This window comes from Panthera onca, chromosome F1 (assembly GCF_046562875.1).
Source record: "Panthera onca isolate mPanOnc1 chromosome F1, mPanOnc1 haplotype 2, whole genome shotgun sequence".
Lineage (NCBI taxonomy): Eukaryota > Metazoa > Chordata > Mammalia > Carnivora > Felidae > Panthera > Panthera onca.
In genome coordinates, this window is record NC_138355.1 from 11606066 (window position 1) to 11622139 (window position 16074).

General features: G+C 38.1%; 1 protein-coding gene across 6 annotated transcripts in view; it reads left to right on the forward strand.

Annotated features, from left to right (window-relative positions):
- RGS7 (regulator of G protein signaling 7) overlaps positions 1-16074 on the forward strand; it is a 529525-nt gene that overhangs the window by 301479 nt on the left and 211972 nt on the right. The gene's annotated exons all lie outside the window — the stretch shown is intronic.

Genomic DNA, 16074 nt, shown 5'->3' on the forward strand with positions numbered 1-16074 from the left:
AGTTCTTGTTTCACTGTTATTTGCTCAACTCCTTCCATCTTTCTTGCTCTGAGGGCTCCTGTCACTGTAACCACAGAGTGTGATTCATCCCCTGCCACCTGGTGACATACCTGAAGATGTGTGGGTGGGTGCGGCCTGCGGTAGGCACAATCAGGGCTGCAGGGCACCTGGCTGGCTCAGTCAGTGGAGCATGTGACTCTTGATCTCGGGGTTGTGAGTTCGAGCCCCACACTGGGTGTAGAGATTACTTTAAAAAAAATAAAATCGTAAAAAAAAAAAAAAAAGAATCAGGGCTCCTGAATTTGTCTATTCCCTTGGTAAATGGGGTTACCCAGCAGGGGGATTAAGGCAGCTAATCAGCTGTCCCTGAGATGTGGCCTGCAGTGTCCAGGGGAACCCAGTGAAATCACAGGGGTCCTTACAAGAGGGAGGCAGGGAGAAGGCCCTGGGCAAAGCAGCTGGAGAGGCTGGATGTGAAGAGAGAAGCAGAGGTCAGAGTGCTCAAGGAGCCAAGGTAGCCACAAAAAGCTGGAAAAGACAAGGATACAAGTTCTCTGCACCTGCAGAGGGAGAGCAGCCCTGTCAACAATGTTTTTAGCCCTGTAAGCCCCGCTTCAGATCTCTGCTCTGCAGGCCTGTGAGGGAATAAACTTGAGTTGCTGTAAGTCCTGAGTTTGTCTGTGGTAGTGGGTTGCCCACACTCTGAGGCAGCTCCATGTGTTAGAGACAAAGCTTTACCATCAGATCTGGGTCTGAAGAGACTGTCACTGTCTACTTTTTTAAACTCAAGTAGAAGGTTAATCTTTCTGAATCCCAGTTTCCTCAGTTATGAAGGCAACAACGTGTAACTCACTGCAAGGTTTAAACACTATGTAAATCACCAGGCACGGGGTGCATACATTTTCCAGTTCCCTCCCGCTGTGGTGTGGCCCATGAGTCAGGGCCCACCTTTCAGTGGATGGGCCACATTTCCTCATGAATAATGGTCATTTCATTCTCTGGTTGTTGAGGGCCAGTGGCTTTATTTGAACATGGATTAGCAAGATTAATTCCAAAACTTTTGTAAAACATTCCCAAGTTTCTCATAATAGAGGGAAAAGAAGATTCAATATATGAAGATAGCATATTTCTTGTGCCTACTGTATTTTCCCCAGTGTTGCAATGTCAAATAGTGAATACTAGACTCTGAATTTAAAATAATTTTCTAAATTTTCCTTAATTCCTATACTTCCTATCAATGCCGACTTTGTCCAAATGTTAGTGAATGTTGGCTGCGGATATTTAAATCAACTCATCATTCAAGGGGATCGTTCTAGTCAAGATGAATTTGGATCTTTTTAATAACATTTAGTTTTTTTTTTAATCTTAATGTGTTACCATTACAAAAAAATTCAATCCATTTGTTAGCAAAATGGAAAATAGGGGAAAACTATATAAAAGGTTTCAGTGAAAATAAACTGATAAGATAAATAATAAAGCCCAGTCTTGACCTTCTTTTTTTTTTTTTAACGTTTATTTATTTATTTTGAGAGACAGAGAGAGTGCAAGTGGGGGAGGGGCAGACAGAGAGGGAAAGAGAGAATCCCAAGCCGGTTCCACACTTTCAGTGATGCAGGGCTTGAACGCATGAACTGCGAGATCATGACCTGAGCCAAACCCAAGAGTTAGATGTTTAACTGACTGAGTCACCCAGGTGCCCCCAAATTTTGCCTTTCTTAAAATGCATGTTTTCCTAAACAACAACAACAAAAAAGCATGTTTTCCTCACGATCCCCATCACTTCAAATTTAAAGCCAAGGCTTCAGTGAAAGCAGTTCTGAGGGGAGTGTGAGAGGCTGTGTGCTCTGGGGCAGGGACATCTGCGGAAGTCCTTGTACGCAGCCCCTGGTAGAGCCCCTGTCTCAGAATGGTCCTGACAGGTCTTCCCAAAAAAGTCAGAGCAGCATCAGTTAAAAGAGAAGTAGCTAGACCTCCATGGTGGTTTGATTGGTTTGTGTGAATTATGAGAATCTGGTTAAGATAAAAGGAAATTAAAATCATTCTTCCAAAGTAACTTAATAATACTTGCTGCAAGAGGGGTGTTGGATAGATATGTGAACACGATTGTTATCAATGTGCTGGACTACTAGCACCATGAGAATGAGAGACACCATGAAACACAGTGAAGAGAAAGAACCCTAAGTAATTCCAGATTTCATAATATAAAGAAACTGTAATGCAGTGGAATAGACCTGCATATGGATCCTATCTCTACCCTTGTTTAGGTTCGTGATGTGGGACCAGTGACCTAACTTCATTGAACTTCTGTTTTGTCATCCCAGCTGCTTCCCTGCTATTCTCTGTTCTTCCTTGGACCTACAATTACTCCCACTTGTTCTTTGGGGGTGCATTGTGGCAGAGGGGCACCTAGACCCACTCTTAACATTTTCAGGGCAGGAGCACAAATGGGGACCCTCATAATCTAGGCTTACGTATTTGAATTATGAATTAAGCTAAGAAAATGTTCAGTAATATATGTTCTACCTTCCCATCTTGATAAGTCTACCTTGATAATGACCAGGAAGGCCAGATTCTTGCACTCCTCAGATTTCCATGATGGTTGGAATGCCATTCCCGGCCTACTGCCTACTTCTGCTTCTTTTTCTACCTCTGTTTTTCTCTTACATGCCAATCAGCCTCATGGAAAAATGTATGGATGCTCCATTCTGCATATCCAAGCACTATCCATAGCAACTCTATGAATAGCAACCCCTTGGCCACCCTTCAAGCCTGCTGTATGCATACTGAATGAGCAATCTGCCATCAGGATGATAAATTGGGGGAGTGGACCTGGGAAGGCCATGGAAGAGGAATCAGGTCTATTTGGGTACAGAGTTTCTGAGTACCAAGAGCATGGCCTAGAATTAAGAGCATAGACAGTAGGTGGACCCATCCCCTTAGCTGTGTGGAACCTTCACCTGATGGAGGTCCAAGGAGGGGGGCTGCAGCCTGATGCAACCAGATGCCAGACCTCTCTTGCCCAGGTCTGAGGGAAGTGCTGGATACACCCAAGTAACACATACGTTCTGTGCCTCACTGTCTTATGGAGAATCTCTTAGTGTTTATAAAATAACTTTTTTTGATCAATCCTAAGTGAACCACCCCTACTAACATGGATCCCAGACTTCAGTCCCAAGGGCCTGGAGACAAACAGAGGCATAGAACTTACTGAGATATTCAACAACTCCCCAGCCTTTGTATGGCCAGAGCTTTCTTTCTAAGTTCACTGGGCCAAGCTTCATCTTTCCCCAAAAAAATTTCTTGCAAGAAGATCCCCTGGCTCCTGGCGGTATGCCAAAAGCTTGCCAGATGCACCAGATGGGTCATCCTCCCACTTACGGTCAAGCTAAGTCTTCTGAAACATTGGGACGCAACTCATTACAAACGTTGTGCACAGTAAATTGTGATTAAAGGGGGAAAAGCCCTTTTTACTGATCACCTATTAGAATAAGATATTGAGACACTTCAACAGAAGCATGAGGAATAAGATGTCTCTTGATATTTGAGCTGACTGGAGTCTTTATTTTCAGATGTTTTACAAAGGTAAGGAAATATCCAAAGGAATAAAGATTTCTTTGCTTCTGATGCATCTGCGTTGTAAATGAGAAGTTATAAAGATAGCTCAGAACTCTGAAAACATGGATATGGGACACCATCAGTAATTCCCAGTTCATTGTAAGAGGCATAGAAATCAGATTTTAAAGAACACATCGAAATATATTTAACTCAATGATCCAGTTTTCCAATCTTAGTGAATGTTGTGGGTTGCATCATGTTCCCCCAAAAAGATACGTTAAAGATCTAACCCCCCACTATTTGCGGATGTGGCCTTATTTGGAATATATCAGGAAGCTGATGTAATCAAGTTAAGATGAGCTCACTGGTGTGGGCCATAATCCAATATGCATGATGTCCTTATATGAAGAGAAGAGACTCAGGCACAGAAACAGAAATGGAGACACCATGATGACAAAGACCAGTGGTTGAAGTGTTATAGCTGTAAACCAAGGGATGCCAAGTATCGTCAGCAAAACACCAGAAGCTAGAAAGAAGCAAGGAAGGATTGTCCTATAGTTTCGGAGGAAGCATGGCCCTGCTGGCATGTCTATTTTAGAACTTCTAACATCCATAACCATAGACAATGAATTTTGCTTGTTTTAAACCAACTGGATTGTGACATTTTGTTGTGGCAGCCCTAGAAAGCTGATACAGTGCTGAACAGTGGGATGAAAAGACCAAAGAATCACAAGCTCTTGTGTGTGCCTGTTTCTTAGAGGCATAGAATGTTACCTCAGAGGGACAGGAGCAGTATATTCCCTAGAAAAATTCTTGACTGATTGGTTGCCCCAGAAAGTACGTGACTCACCCCAGGTGATGAGCTCATGGTGTATCAGACAGAATACTGGAATTCAGGTGTCCTGACCCACAACTGTTATACACCTTTTCCACTTGAGCGGGTTGCATCTTCACTCAATGGATGTTATTTAATAGCCCTGATGACAAGTATGGAGTTATGCAGGTGCAGAGATTTGCTAAATGTTATTTGATATGGATGTGATTTTTTTTTCCCCAATGAAATGGGGCATAAATTTAGTAGCAAACTTTCTAGCTGCATCCAAGATGTTATAAATGATTTGGCATTATTTAGCAAATTTAGAAACAAATTTGCAGCAGACTTATATAACATCTTCCAGAGAGTTTAATTAGAAAGGGGGCACCATGTACTATTTTTAATAATAGTCCCATTGCAGTGACGCCATGACCTGTGGGTGAGAGGCTGGGAGGCCATGCCCTCGTGGTGGGCTTCTCTCATCAGATTTATGTAGACCTCGAGTGGAGGTTGGGAGAGGGAAATTATGAGGATAGAACATTCATTTACTCCTTAAGAAAATTCTCTAAAGTTTTTTTTTATTCCTTAGTAATTCTAATGAGATTGTAAGAGGTGATATCAAACTTACTTTTATATTTTGTTTATGTCCTTCATTAGGCTCACATGTGAAGAAATTTGAGTCTGGTTTCCAGATCATTGACCCTGTCTTGGGGTTATGAATATAGATGGACCTGAAGCAGGGACATGGGAACATCATTTGAACACTTTGTCCTGAGTCAGGGGAATACTCTCTAGACTTAAGACTTTATAGTGACCTGCGGCACCCCACCCCCACCACACACACACACACACACACACACACACACACACACACACACACGTACCATGATGGTTTCTGAAGGCCATTCACAGGCCATTGGGAATTGTAAACAATTATTTGACCGAGAAGATTTGAATAGTACCTAGTGTTTAATGGCTTAGATATTTGTGTGATTAATTTTTTCATATTAAAGTGATTCTCTTCTTCTATTAAGTGGTAAGTAGTATTAGTGACAATTGAATGCAGAGTTCCCTGTCTGAAGTACATTAGAGAGTATAATAAAGGATATAATATGAAAATTTGAACTGTATTGCTATAAAAGCACATATGTCAGACCATAGTACAAATCTGACCCCATGTAAAAGAGGAAGAGAAAGAAGGAAGGAGGGAAAGAAAGTAGGAAGGAAGGAAGGAGGGATGATGGAAGAAAGAGGAAAAGGAGAGAGGGATGGAAGGAAGGAATGTTGGATGAAAGTGTCTCCGATTCCAGTGCAGTTCTATGAAAAGTTCAACAAGGCCATTTGGAAGTTCTCAAGCTAAATTCATAGTCAGAATGTGCTGTGCCTCCCAGGAATGGCCTGTTTTAGTAACCCCATTATACTCAATCATTATTTGTAGTAACCTGGAAGAGATGTGGCCTCAGTGCAAACCTCAGAATGACTGGTTCTCTCTATAACCTCTCCTTTTGCTCTGAGTAAAAGGTAATCAAGACCATAAATATAGGCTTTAAATCCCAGCAGCCCTCTGCCTCTAGGCACACCTGAGACTTGGGGCCTGTTGGCTATTCGGAAAATTTGCTGCTGTTGGAAGAATAAGCCATTGGAGGAACACTAGCGTTTATCTTCATCCTGTTTCTTCTGAGTTCATTTGGGCATTTAGGGGTAGTAAAATTTAAACTGTGTGAATTGCACATCCCTTTTATAAGGAATTGCCAGTTTGAGAAGGATAATGAAGAGGAAGAAAAAAGCCTGGTGGCTAAAGAGTAGCATAAGAACCTTCTGTCTACAGATTTGAGGTATAGATCATTCTAGTTACACTCCAAGGGAGAATTAATCTTTATGTAGAGCACCTGGGCACTGAGAAGACAAAGACCAATAGAGTCTTGTGCTACCACAAGTGACAGTTACAGTTTAGTGAGAAAGACATGTGTAAGCATATGATTGCAAGTATTGTGGGGAGTGCAAAGACAGAATTATGCAGAGGATGCTATGGATGCCCAAAGGAGTTGGTTTAGTCTGAGGGGTCAGGGGAAGTTTCTTGGAAGAAGTGACTTTTCAGCTAAGTTTTCTTCAATGTTTTATTTTTTAACTCCGTATTTTACTTTTTATTACTATGTTTTTACTTGATAATTACTATTTTTGGAAAATATTTGTACATCTTTCTCTCTTAATGCCCAGAGCTTCTTAAGCATCTTCTTGCAGAGAATTTGAAATATTCACTGAAATGTGTTCAAAGTCCTTGTTGGAGACAGGAAACCACTACATGGCTCTCACATGACCTCGCTTTCCTGTAATGGTAGAATTATTGTTAAATGAACAAATTGAGGCAATAACATGATAAGTAAGAAACTATTATTAAAAATGAAGCCCTTTAAAAAGTAGCCCCAGCTTTAGAGAAGTAATTTTCCTGCAAAGTATGTAGATAATTTTAAAAAAGGTAAGTAAGGCATTTTTTCCCTTTAAAAGGCCTACAACTTGTAAGAGATAAAGGAATGCACACAAAATGACAGCATAATACAGACAGGTGCCCAATTATTAATAGATTTTAATTCATAAGTTATTTTGTCATCTGTTGGATAAAATGAATTTTCCCATCATGTCTCATTGATAGAATTTCATCTTTTTAGGCCAGCCCACAAAATGGCATAAGACAACTAAATGTAGCACTAATAATCCTGATCAGTAATTGTTCCAAAGTCCTCCAGTGGTAACTGGATGGCTGTTGATTTAGGTGTTTGTCAGGGGCACAGTAGAGTTAGGATCAGGAAGAAATTTTCCAGAAAAAATACTATGGATTTTAGGCTCCTGATTAGTATAAATGACACTGGTTTATAAAAAAAAGTCCTATTAGTGGGGACATTTGAGGTCAGATGAAACACTTCCAGACAGGAAAGGCAGGCAATAAGTCCAACATGCATTGGGGGTTGGGACAGAATCTTCTAGGAGCAGTTCAGCTTTTTCAACAACTCTAGAGCCTCTCCTCTTAAAAACTCCAGGTTTCAATGAAATTTTTCCTCATCTGATCTACCCAATTGTCTCCCTCTGATTTATAAAATTTTCTGAGTATTAAGAAATCTCAGGGGAAAAAAAGGTAATTTTATACTTAAGTTCACAGTGTTTTGTAAAAATGTACCTTCATCCTAAAGAAAGTTCTCAGTAACATGTTAAACACTTTCAGTGTCACTACAGAATCATTTGTACAAACCAAAAGAAATACATGAGGATTTGGGAAATCATTCCCATTTGGAGGGATCACTGAAGCATGAGGGGAGTCTCAGGAAAGAATTCTGAATACAGTGTCACTGGTATTCTCTAATTTTGAGACACTGAAGTTTTCAGGGTATGGGCAGTTCAAAGAAGATGCAGAATAATTCAAAATTTGTCCTCCCCACTAAAGACAAATGTTTTGTCAAGGCCTTTACTTGAATGGCACCAAAATATTAACCACTTCCCCTTTGGCAAGTTAAGAGACAATTTTTTAGGGATTGAATGTCTCTACCCACAATGTCAGCAGAAAATGAAATAGTTGGGAGACTATGAAAAATTCTTTAGTCATAAACTACAAATGTACCACAAAACGTTTGGCCATTCCACCCCAAAAGTAGATAAATAAGTCAGAGTCCCAAAGGGACTATTTACAGATCAGGGCACACTTTTAGTTTTATAAAGCTAGCTAGCCCTTGGTGCTGGGGATTCAGAGTAATTAATGTAGGAGAGAGAAAACAGAATCACCTGACTATAACTACTCAGGGCCCTTTTCCCTTCTCTTACAAACTCCTTCTTGAAAGACTTTTTAAAAAGAGTATATAAATTTGGGGCACCTGAGTGGCTCAGTCGGTTAAGTGTCCAAATTTAGCTCAGGTCATGATCTCACGGTTCATGAGTTCGAGCCCCATGTGGGGCTCTGTGCTGACAGCTCAGGTCCTGGAACCTGCTTCAAATTCTGTGACTACTTCTCTCTCTGCCCCTCCCTGACTCATGCTCTGTCTCTCTCACTCTCAAAAATAAACATTAAAAAATAATTAAAAAGAGTAAATTCTAGCCCTCCTGCTCATGTTCTAAAGAGATTTTTCCAAACAATATTCAAATAAACAACGATGAGTTTCAAGGAGAAACTATCCATTCTAGTTTGGGACAAAAGACAGGCTTCCACGGAATAGTTCTCACTATTCAAATATACCTAGACATAACATAACTTGCCTGTTAAGTATGCAAAATGTAGCCCAAAAGTAAAAGAACATGAAAAAGATTGTTTAAGAACACATTTTGGGAAGGCACACACAAGGAGTTAGAAGAAATTTTTGGACAAATGTTTTACAACATGAAGGAATTTAGTAAAATTTAAAGCATACCATCTAATGTTTTGAATGAAGAGATCAAAGATGATAATACAAGGGAATTAGATGTAAAGGGAGCTAGCCATAATAAAGAAAGAAACTGAAGAGAAAGTAATTGCCATTGCAGAAATTAAAAATTCATTAGAAACTCAAAGTGAAGAATCAACACTACAGAGTTGAGTCAGTAATAGGAGGAGCAAGACCAAGAAGTCAGCCTAAATATAAGAAATAAGGAGAGGTTAAAGCAACTAATGATATTGGTGATTAATATTCTGAGCACTTACTCTGTTTAAAAACTACTCTAAATTATTGTGTTGACTTATTTAATTAGAGAAAAGATTATAGATATGGGAGCAAGAAATGAATATTAAGCCTATAGATAATGGTTATACCATCAGAACAACAAGAATGATTTTTAAGATAGATCCAGACTCGTCTATAGATTAAAATGAGCCAAGGTGTTTCAGGCATATTTATTACAAAGCAACATGTTTATTACAAAGCACCAGAACCCGACAATAACAAGTAAGGAAATTGAATCTATAAATAAAAATACTCCCATAAAACAAAAGCCCAGGACCATGTGGTTTCATTGATGACTTCCTACCAAGCATATAAAGAAGGAATACCAGTCCTTCTCAAACTCTTCCAAAAAACTGAAGACGAGATAATACTTCCAAACTTATTTTATGAGGCCAGCATTACCCTGATGACAAAAGTCAGACAAGGATACCACAGGAAAAGAAAATTACAGACCAATACCCCTGATGAACATAGATGTGTAAATTCTTATTAAAAAAACAGCAAACCACATACATCAACTCAGTGAAAGGATTAGACAGCAGCTTCGAGTGAGATCCTTGTGTTGCAAGGATGGTTCACCACACAAAAATCAATAAATGTGATATACTACATTAACAGAATGAAGGATAAAAATCATATGATCATCTTCATAAATGCAGAAAAAGAATTTTACTAAATTCAACATGTTTTCATGATAAAATTTCTCAACAAATCAGATGTAGAAAGAATATACCTCAACATAATATGACAAGCCCACAGCTAACATACTCAGTGATGAAAAACTGAAAGCCCTTCTGTGAAGATTAGGAACAAGACAAGAATGCCCACTGTTATTGCTTCTGTTCCACATAGTACTGGAAGTTGTAGCCAGAGCAATTAGGCAAGAAAAAAAATAAATAAAAGGCATCCAAATGAAGAAGGAAGAAATAAAATTTTCCATTTGCAGATGACAATATTTTACATATAGAAAACCAAAAAGACCACCAAAAACCTGTTAGAACCAATAAAGTAATTCAGTAAAGTTGCAGTACACAAAATCAACCTAAAGAAATAAGTTGCATTTCTATATACTAACATTAAACTATTTCAAAGAGAAATTAAGAAAATATTCCTATTTACAATAGCAGCAAAGATAATAAAATACTTAGGAAAAAATTTAACCAGGAAGAGGAAAGAACTGTACTTTGAAAACTAAAAGATGTTGATGAAAAAAAAAAATTGAAGAAGACACAAATATATGGAAAGATATTCCATGTTCATGGACTAGAAGAACTAATGTTGTTAAAACATGCATTATACCCAAAGTAATAAACAGATTCAATGCCATCTCTATACAAATTCCAATGGCATTTTTCATAGAAATAGAAAAAATCCTAAAATTTGTATTAAACCACAAGATTCCAAATAGCCAAAACAATCTTGATTTCAAACTCTATTACACAGCTATAACAATAAAAATAGTATGTGGCTGGCATGAAAGCAGACATATAGACCAATGGAAGAGAATAGAGAGCCCAGAAATAAATCAACATCTATACCGTTACCTATTCTTTGACAAGGGTGCCAGTAACACAAAATAAGGAAAGGATAGTTTTTCAATAAATGGTACTAGGGAAATGGGATATATGAATGCAAAAGAATGAAATCAGATCCCTGTCTTACACCATACACAAAAAATTAACTACTTGAAATGGATTAAAGAGTTAACATTTTTTTAACATTTTTATTTATTTTTGAGAGACTGAGAGAGAGTGCAAGTGGGGGAGGGGCAGAGAGAGAGGGAAACCTAGAATCTGAAGCAGGCCCCAGGCTCTGAGCCCACAGCACAAAACCCAATGCGGGGTCCCAACTCACCAACTGTGAGATCATTATCTGAGCTGAAGTCGGATGCCTAACCAACAGAGCCACTCAGGTGCCCCATGGATTAAACAGTTAAATGTTAAAACTTGAAACTTTAGAACTTCTAGAAAAAAAAACACAGGAAAAGCTTTTTGAGGTTTGCTTTGGCAATGATTTTTTTGGACATCACACCAAACACACGAGTAGCAAAAGCAAAAGTAAACAAGAAGGATTATATAAAACCAAAAAACCTTCTGTAAAGCAGAGTAAACAATCACCAAAATGAAAAGACAACCTGCAGATTGGGAGAAAGTATTTGCAAACTCTGTATCTGATAAGTGGTTAATATCCAAAATATATTAAGGAACGCATACAGTTCCATAGCAATCAAACAACCTGATTAAAAATTAAAAAAAAAAAACAGGCATGAGACCTGTAAAAACATTTTTCCAAAGAAGATATACAGGTTAGCAACAAGTATATGAAAAGATGCTCAACATCATTAACCATCTGTTAGAATGACTAGTATCAAAATGATAAGAGATAAGTTTTGGTGAGGATGTGGCAAAAAAGGAATCCTTGTGCACGGTTGGTGGTTGTAAATTGGTCCAGCTGTAATGGGAAACAATACGAAGGATCCTCAAAAATTAAAAACAGAACTACCATCTTATCTGGCAATCCCACTTCTGGGTATATATCCGAAAGAAATGAAATCAGGATCTTGGAAAGGTATTTGCACTTCTGTGTTGTTTGGAGAATTATTCACAATAGCCAAGATGTGGAAACCTAAGTGTCCATCACTGGATAAAGAAAATGGAATGGAATGGATGTGTATACACACACACACACACACACACACACACACACACACACACTGCATTATTTTGTCCTCCATAACTTGGAGGACATCATGATAAGTGAAAGAATCCAGAGGAAAAAAGAGAAACACTGTATGATCTCACTTACATGTGGAATCTAAGAAAAAAACTGTGAACTCTCATAGAAATAGAGAGTAGAATGGTGGTTGCCAAGAGCTGGGATGGAAGAAATAGGAAGCTGTTGATCAAAGGGTACAAATTTCAGTTTTAAGGTGAATGAGGTCTGGGGAGCCAACGTACAGGATGATGACTATAGTTAATAATACCATATTGTATATTTGACATATGCTAAGAGAGGAGATCCTACAGGTTCTCTCTCTCTCTCTCTCTCTCACACACACACACACACACACACACACACACACACTATATCTATATGAGGTATGGAAATGTTAAATTGATTGTGGTAATCATTTCACAATGAAAGCATATATGAAATAATCACATTGCCCATATATACAATTTTATTTGTCAATTAAATTAAATTTGTCAGTAAAACTGGAAAAGGGAAAAAGACAACTGTGGTAGTTGCAAGGATCTATAAATATTACTACAAGTATACACATAAAATAAATTATAAAGGAAAAAACTACCTTGGATTCAGACTTTTTCCTCTGCAACATTGTATTGCAAAAGGGATTGCAACAAGATGTACAAAATTTGAGGCAAAACTGTGTAATTAAGTTATATTTTAGTCAACTATGCTATTGTCCACATAAAAAGAAAACAGAAGCACTGTACACAAATTCAAAGATTCAGAGCATTTCGGGGCACCGGGGTGTCTCGGTTACTTAAGCATCTGAATCTTGATTTTGGCTCAGGTCATGATCTACATGATCTCATGTAGCCCTTGCATTGGGCTACATGCTGACAGTGCAAAGCCTACCTGGGATTCTCTCTCTCCTTCTCTCTCTTCCTATCCCTCCTCCCCCCAAATAAATAAATGTAAAAAAAAAAAGATTCAGAGCATTTCAAAGACAGGAAATGTACTAGAAGGTATAGTTTACTGAACCGAAAGTGGATAATAATTTTTTTAAAACTCATATGTAGAATGAATGGACTAATAATGAGCATTCAAAATCATTTGAACATGTAATCTTTCACAATGTCTATTGGAAATTCTACACAAAAGAAAGGAAATGTTATACTACATACAATAATCAATGACAATTTCTCTAGGATAAGAGGGCGTATAAATCCTGGAGCATGCTACAAGGAAATGGAGATGAGAGGAAATATAAGTAAATTGCTGTTAGTCTTTTATATATTTTTCATTAAGTATTGTCTTATATTTGAACTTAATAAATTAAAATTTTGTTGAAATGTACTATTTAAGAAATAAAACAAACAAACAAATAAAACAAAGGGAGAGAGAGAGAAACAAACCAAGAAACAGATTTAAATCTAGAGAACACACTGCGGGTCACCAGAGAGGAGGTGGGTTGGGAATGGGTGAAGTAGGTTCTGGGAATTAAGGGGTGCACTTGTCATGGTGAGCACAGGGTATTGTATGGAAGTGTTGAATCACTATATTGTACTCCTGAAAGTAATATAACACTGTATGTTAATTTACTGGAATTAAAATAAAGCTAAAAATGTATTATTTAAAGTTATAGAAGTGACCACGAATAAAATAAACAAGACACATATACATACCACCTTCATTTTTCAAGAGGAAGAAAAGTACAACTCATATAGCAAAAAACAGAAATAAAAATAAATTATAGGAAGCATAGCCATAGATATACCTAAAAAACCTTACTGGAAAGATGTTTACACAAATGGTGGGAGTTTTTTCCTGTGATAGACTTTTAGGAGATTTTTACTTCTTGGTAATCCCTTCTTGTGTTACCTGAATGTTCTATAGCAAGTATTATATATGTTGCTAAACAAACTAAATGCATAGATTGTAGTTACCAGAGGGTATATACTTACAGGCTCCCACACACATGACAGGATTCATTTGGAAGAAACTGCAGTCATCACTAACTATTTTCTTTCTCTGTCTTATATGGGGGATTCATATCACCTTAGTTAATTTAGGAATAGCAGGTGTTCCATTGCAGTATCTTAGTCAATGTGGTTGGTCAAGGATGTCTTGACTTCTTCCTTACTACGCCAACCCACAGACATTTTCAGACAGCCCATCATGCCCTAGTACTTGATAGATTCTGAGGATACAACAAACAAGACATGCTTCCAATCCTCCAGAAGTTCAAAGTCTAGCAGGACAGTTTGTTCTCAAAAGATATCATCTCTCCTTTATCAACAGTGGTACTAAGTTAGTTCACAGCCAGGATCCTGAGTTTTTGAAACTGAGTCTGAGTGCTCAGAGCCTCTAGAATCCTAAGTGTAGTAAGTGATGTGAACCTCCAGTCCCCCTTTGCCCTGCTTGTAACTGAGAGTTTGTAGCTGTGACATCAGGCTGGTTTGGGGCCTGATGTCTGGTGGCTTCATTTCTGTGGATGACATCAGCATGAGGGTATTGGGAAAAGTGGAAGTTTTGAGATCAAATATAATGGGGCACCTTTGCCACTGGACAAACAGAAGGGACATCTTTGCAGGGATAACTCTGTAGAAAGTATCAGCATTTGGGGCTTAACCTCAAGATTGGGGTAGAGCTATATTTTTAGGGGTTATTGCTATGTTCAGTGTTCATAAGAGAGATTGACTGCACATCACAGAGGGATATAAAGTCACGTAAACTTCTACAGGTAGTTTCTCTAGGCCTCAGCCTCTCCAGTTAATAAAATAAGAAGTGAGATGATGAGAAAGCCGAGTGTGCAATACCAAACTTTGGATTTTGAAGTGATTGGAATTAATTTGACGTTAGTGAAATATCATTGTAGTAAAACTCAGTTCCCAGTAGTGCCAGAGGAATTCATAAAACTAAAAAATTGAAACAGAAGTAATAAGCCCCTTGTCAGTTTTTCAGAAGTGTCTATAATTTGCTAAGTATTTTCTTCTTTCAGTTCACTTTCAAAAGGTAATAATCAGAATAAAAATATGCCTCTAAAAGCATGTTATATTTTCAGAGAGTCTCACAGTTCAACATTGAATCTATGAATTCTAGCATAGCCTTCTAATCTACATTTGCCTCTGAGCTGCATATATAATTTAATCATGCGCGCACACACACACCTGTTGGATAAATACAACAACTTTACATAAAGGAGAGTTGCAGAGACATGTTTCTACAGAGGTTAATATGTGCTGTTAGTTATTTAGAACCAAGATTTATAATAACCAGAGCGAGATTTCTGAGAACAGGAAAAGGTTTTTAAAAAGGTAAAAATGTGAGTCTACATATTTTTCCATAATTATCTACACATGTCAAGCTGCTTGCAAGAAAACCTTGGGGAAAAGGACATTCAGTAGAAAAAGCTGTTCATTAAACACCCATGCCTATGCATGTCAAATACATTTGGAAGCACATTTGCCAAAATCAATAAAACTCTTTGGAAAAGAACCTTAGTCTAGTGGCTTCAGCATAAATGATGCCTCTACTTTTCTGATGGCTCTAGCCCATCAAAGCTTAGTTTTCTAAAGAATAGACTCAGTTTACAGCAAACACTAAAAGGCCAAGAGTGGCCAAGGGAAGATATGTCCATCTTGGGTTATTCTTCATAGTTGTTCTACAGGTAAAAATTGTCTTAAAGAATAAGTATATCTGATTGGTTTCTGTCCTTCCTAGTGCATCATCATAGTGAGATTAGGGTAGGATATTAGGAGAAGCAGCATTTGGACCCTTGAAATCATTTTATGTTCAATTGTCTTTAACACAGGTATGAATCTACTGTTAGAGTAATGCTGTCAGTTAAAAGCAAAGACCCTAAGTCTTAGTGTCTAAATACAATAGAAGTTTATTTGTTGCACACACAATCCAAAGCAAGTGTCCCTGATCAGCCATCATCTCTCCTCGAAGTAGTGATTCATGGATCCAGCATTCTTCCATCTTGTGGCTCTGCCATTGGCACCAGGTGACTTTCAAGGTCTCTGGCTTGTGTGCCTCAACCTATAAGAGGAAAGATCATAGAGTATCATGTACAGGAGATTTTGGTGGCCAGGTCTAGAAAGTAGCACAGATCACTCCACTCATTCCACACGGTTGGAATTTGGTCATACACCACAGTGAATTGCAAAGGATCATGAGAAATCTACTCTGGATGCATGCCAAAGAAAAAGAAGATGTGCCAGCAAGAGGCAATTGTAATAAATACAGCTATGAATCTAACTTTCCCTGTTCACTTCCCAGAGCACTTAGTTGGTCTACACATCATTGCGCATGATGGACTTACGTTATCCTCAA